At 35.9% G+C, this 5129-nt stretch overlaps 1 pseudogene; it reads left to right on the top strand.

Annotated features, from left to right (window-relative positions):
- The first annotated feature begins 3352 nt into the window (after positions 1-3352).
- Positions 3353-3901, top strand: LOC117150133 (annotated as a pseudogene).
- The last annotated feature ends 1228 nt before the right edge of the window (positions 3902-5129 follow it).

Raw genomic sequence — 5129 nt, 5'->3', positions numbered from 1 at the left:
ATTTTCAGTTGAATGATTATAGAAGGTTACGAATATATTAAGACTATAATTGATGGAATGAACTTTTACATTTATTGGTTGTTTCCTAAAGGGTTCTGTTAGTTTTCCGACGTATTTTGCGCGATTCTCACACTGCTATTATTATTATTACCACGGTTGTAGTTTCCGCGGCCTCTCCCTTGGTTTTGGCCTCGCCTACCTCCACGGTTATTATAGTTATTATTATTGTTGTTATTGCTGCCTCGGTTGTAATTGTTGTGGTAGTTATTTCTTCCACGATTATAACCCCGGGCGCCTCTAATATAATTATTTGCACCTCGTCGATAATAGAGTACAGTGTTACTTTGACCTGTTATCTCTGTGCAACTGTTTACAAATTTGGATATGGCATCATTCATGTTTGTGAATGTGCCTGCTTGCATGATAAGTTTTACCTTATCAATGGAGCAATTCTGTGTCATTGCTTTTACAGCTGTTGTAGTGCTGTATTTATTCGCTAAGGATTGGCTGAGACCTTTACTGATATAGGCACCTTCAAGGTCCTTTGTCAGTTTCTCCACCTCTTGGGTGTATTGGTTAGCCGTTTTATTTCTCTGTTGTAGATTCAGATGCTTGGCAGATATCACTTCTACCGATTCTCCTTTTACTGCACTTAACAGTTGGGTAATGATTGCAGCAATCGTCTGCTCATTACTTATAAGGTTTCTTACATGGCCTTTAAGTTTAGTTTTTATTAGGCTTATTGCTGTCGTTTCATGTGTGCTCTTTAAGCTATCTAGTAGACCTAGAGCATCCGAAAAACTTTGTAGATTTTCTGGTTTACCATCAAACTCTGGTATCAGAGATGTGGCTAGCCTGATAAATTCTATCACTGTCTGTGCCATTTCAGAAATTGTTTTTGGTTCAAATTTAAATTCAATTCGGTCGCTTATATATTATTTTTTTAAATCTGGTCTAAACGATTTGCCCTATTTATATAACGTCTTTTGATGATCTTGTTATGCTTAACATAAATTGTAAGCAGAAATTGTAGAAGTAGTACTATTGTAATGATCAGCAATAAGATCCACAATGCATTTATATCGTCTGTGTGATCTATAATTTTTACGTTATTAACTACGTTGGCAGTATTGTCCTTTGCCTCACTAGAATCGCTAAACCATCCCATTTTTTTTTTGGTTATTTTCAGTGAAACGTTTTTTTTTCTATTTATGAGTTTTTTCTCATTATTATGATATTAATTTATTCTTCTAGAAAATCAAAAATAAAAATGTTTACGTTTAATGAAGATAAGAAATGTTATATTCTGTCATTAAAAAAAAAATTTTTTTTTTTTGCAGCTGAATATATATATACTTTGGCTCACATATTTGTTTACAATATAAAAAAAAATTCTCCAACAGCATTGTTAGTAAAAAGCCTAACAGATATTAGTGTTTTCAAGCAGCGGTTTCCCGCATCGGCTTGGGTTTAGAAATTAAAATTAAGGCAAATTGGGGCATTGGCATTTATTTATGCAGCCCGTTTGCGTTGTTTCGCACCTTGCGAAATCTTGCTTTCGATGTCCTCAAGACGCTCTTTGTAGCGTGGTCGGGATGCCTCGTCCTTAGCCAGTTGGGTCATCTCCTTGACCAGTCGGCGTTGTTTAAGTAGTTTAAATTGTTTAGTTTTTTTTCCGGAGCGTTTGTGCTCCCTTGGTTTTTTCCTTTCCTGCCTTGCCCGGTACTCAGCTATTGTGAGTGGGCGTGGTCCATCTGCAGGATTTTGCTGCAGAGCTTCTTCCAACGTTGGCAAGTCCCTTTGTGTCGTGGGCTGTGCGTTTGAGAATTGTGGCTCTTCCGCCATCAATTATTATGTTTTATGTTGTCATGTTTATTTATCAATTTATTTAGTTTATAGTCGAATCAGTCGACTGTAATTATTAACACTTTAAACACTGTGTCCTTCAATTGTCCTGCAATCGTCCTGCAAATGTCCTGTCACGGTCGCCATATGGAATGGTGCTATTTGCAGGGGTGCTATTTTGTATGTTTAATAAAAGAAGAGCTTAGCTTCTGCTCTGTTCGAGGTTCTTTATTTGAATAATCAAAGTGTGCTGAAGTTGGGTTCAGCTAACCCGCACATACATTGCTTATATCTATGTATTCTTACTTATATTTATACATATATCATACATATGTATGCAGAAGGCATTGACCACTTGAGCTGCAAAGGGCATGCTCAGCATTCCCACGCTCCGCGATCGGCTTATGTATAAGCGTTAGATCGTATTACTGGGGCGCTGGATATATGTATATTTATATTTATTATGACAAAGTGTCACAATGTATTGACGCTAAGTTATACCCAATCATTTATTGTATTTTTAGGGTAGATTAGTCCAATATGCTACAGTGGGATATTATCAGAATTTCGTTCGTATCAGAATTAAGCCAAGATGAAGTTTTAATATTATTAAGTTCTTCATAAGTATTTTCTGTTTTATTTAAGTTAATAGATAAGTAATGATATTCGTGGTTTGTCGGTAAATCTATTTATACGGTTTGAATTAGCCGTTTAGGTATTGTGCGTTAATTGTCGATAGAGTATCATGCTCGGGAGTAGGCCTGGAATTATCGTTATTATATTTACTTTTATTAATTTTCTTTTTCTTATACTTATAGTGTATTATCTTTCTACCTCTATTTTTTTCTTCGAAATGTTTATCATCTATTTGTCTTAAATTTCCCGTCTTTTTGAATGGGTTAGTCGTTTTTGTTTTAACTAAAGGGGACTCTTTGAAGTTCGTGTCTATGTTAAAGTCGTGTCTATTTTCATTGAGTTTGTCAATTTTGTTTACTTTATTTTGTTGAGTGTTATAGGCAGAGGTTCTTGCTAAAATGAAGATTGTTTCAAGGGTAAATTTTGTGTTTCTATGTTTAGTTTTATCGATATTACAGATTTCACATTCGTTTGTGATGTTTTGGATACGTTTTTGATAATCAGGGTAATAGTCAAGTTCTTTGAACTGAAGTGTGAGTTTTTCTATACCAGGTATACCAGGGTGATTTCCTCGAATTGTGCGTATTTTTAAATGTCTTTTAGTTTACTACTGGTTTTCATAGTTTTAGTGAAACTGTCGGGACTTATGATTAGAATATATGCATTTTGAAATATTTTAAAGTCGATTTCATCAGGCAAGTAAATAACACTTTTCTTAGTGCAGAAGTGTTCTTTGAATAGATCCTTAAGTCTATTTAGGCATTTCTTTATAACTGATTTTTATTCTAGTTTTATGGAAATATTTTATTAAAAAAAAAACTAAAACTAAAAAAAAAAATATATAAAAAAAAAAATCAAACAAAATAAAAAAAAAATCAAACAAAATGTCGGCAGTCGATAAGGAAGACCTGGTCCAGAAGGATAAACTGGCCGAGCAGTCAGAACGTTACGATGATATGGCCCAGGCCATGAAATCCGTCTCAGAGACTGGCCTTGAGCTCTCAAATGAGGAAAGAAATCTGCTCTCCGTTGCCTACAAAAATGTGGTCGGTGCCCGCAGGTCATCGTGGTTGCCACAGGAGATGCACGCAACACCGCCGTTTAGGACTCAAAAAATGCCTATCAGGAGGCGTTCGATATTGCAAAAACCAAAATGCAGCCCACACATCCCATCCGTTTGGGGTGGCCCTTAACTTCTCAGTCTTCTACTATGAGATTTTGAACTCACCAGACAAAGCTTGCCAAACAGGCGTTCGATGATGCGATAGCCGAGCTGGACACACTGAACGAGGACTCCTACAAGTACTCGACACTCATCATGCAGCTGTTGAGGGACAACCTGACTCTCTGGACGTCCGACACCCAAGGCGACGAAGCTGAACCACATGAGGGCGGCGACAACTAACCAAACAACTAAGCAAATGTTTTCTTTTTGACTATGCAAATATTATTCAGTAATACAAACAAACAAAAACCAGAAACAACAAAGAGAAACAAATATTATAAAACGCAACCAGCAAAGCAAAACCATTTGAAATGAAACGATAATCCAGGCGAGAGCAGCAGACAGGCAGGCAAAAAGCGCGAACATTTGAGACATTAACATACGAATTGAGGGCAGAATGCTTCACAGTTCATTTGGGACCGATGAGCCGGCATTTGAGGCCGTTTTCCCGATTGTCACGGGTAGTTTTTATCCGGGCTCCGGTTGCAAGCGAAACCAGTATACAAATGGTGAAAAGCTTGGACAGGACAGATGCCGGCCATTCCGACTCAAATGTAGCTTAAGATCTGCAAATGCTTAAGAAATACAAAAAAATACAGCATCGCTGTGAGGGCGGAATACGGACGAATACGGACTATTTGGGAGTTTGGCATGATTTTTCCGGATTTTAAATCAAATTATTCTAGCAGATAATTCGTAATTCTGTGTGTTTTTCCCAATCGAAACGGCCAAACTCTAGATTCTCCGAAAATGTTCGCCCTCGTGTGAATTTCCTTACAAAAAAACAAGATCTACAACAAGACAGAAAAATACCTGCGCATGTGAAAAATTGCATGAACCAAATAAGAGAGAAAATATAAAAATGCCCAATATCTATCAGGTAATCAATAACATAAGTGCTTGTTAAAAAGAGGAAAACACATTATAACACGTTTTGATATGACTAATTTTTATTCTAATGAAATAATCGATTTAGATCAATTCTTTCAAAGGCTTAATGAAGAAGCATGAATAAATAGCAACATTCAAACACAATTCTCACCAAGTGAACAAATCTTCGAATTTGTCACTATAAAGAATTTTAAAGAAAAGGGTAATAAAATACTAAAAAATTTAAAAATACCGCTATTAAACAAGGTGACTAAGATAAATAAAAATGATAAGGTTCAAATCAAAGCAATACTGTCTAAATATCATGATGATCCGTCAGAAGGAGGCCATTCAGGAATTTCTAGAACCCTGAAGAAAATAAAAAACTATTGGCCACAAATGACAAAGGCAATAAATAAATATGTTAAAACATGTTTAAAATGCCAAAAAGCAAAGACAACAAAACATACTAAAACTGTGAAGGGTGCTATTGTGAAGGGTGCTATTTTAATGTTTAAAAAAAGAAGAGCTTAGCTTCTGCTCTGTTCGAGGT

Source organism: Drosophila mauritiana, unplaced genomic scaffold, assembly GCF_004382145.1.
Source record: "Drosophila mauritiana strain mau12 unplaced genomic scaffold, ASM438214v1 Y_33, whole genome shotgun sequence".
In the NCBI taxonomy this organism is placed as follows: domain Eukaryota; kingdom Metazoa; phylum Arthropoda; class Insecta; order Diptera; family Drosophilidae; genus Drosophila; species Drosophila mauritiana.
Note: the sequence above shows the minus strand (reverse complement) of the source record. Positions and strands in the feature narration are given on the sequence as shown.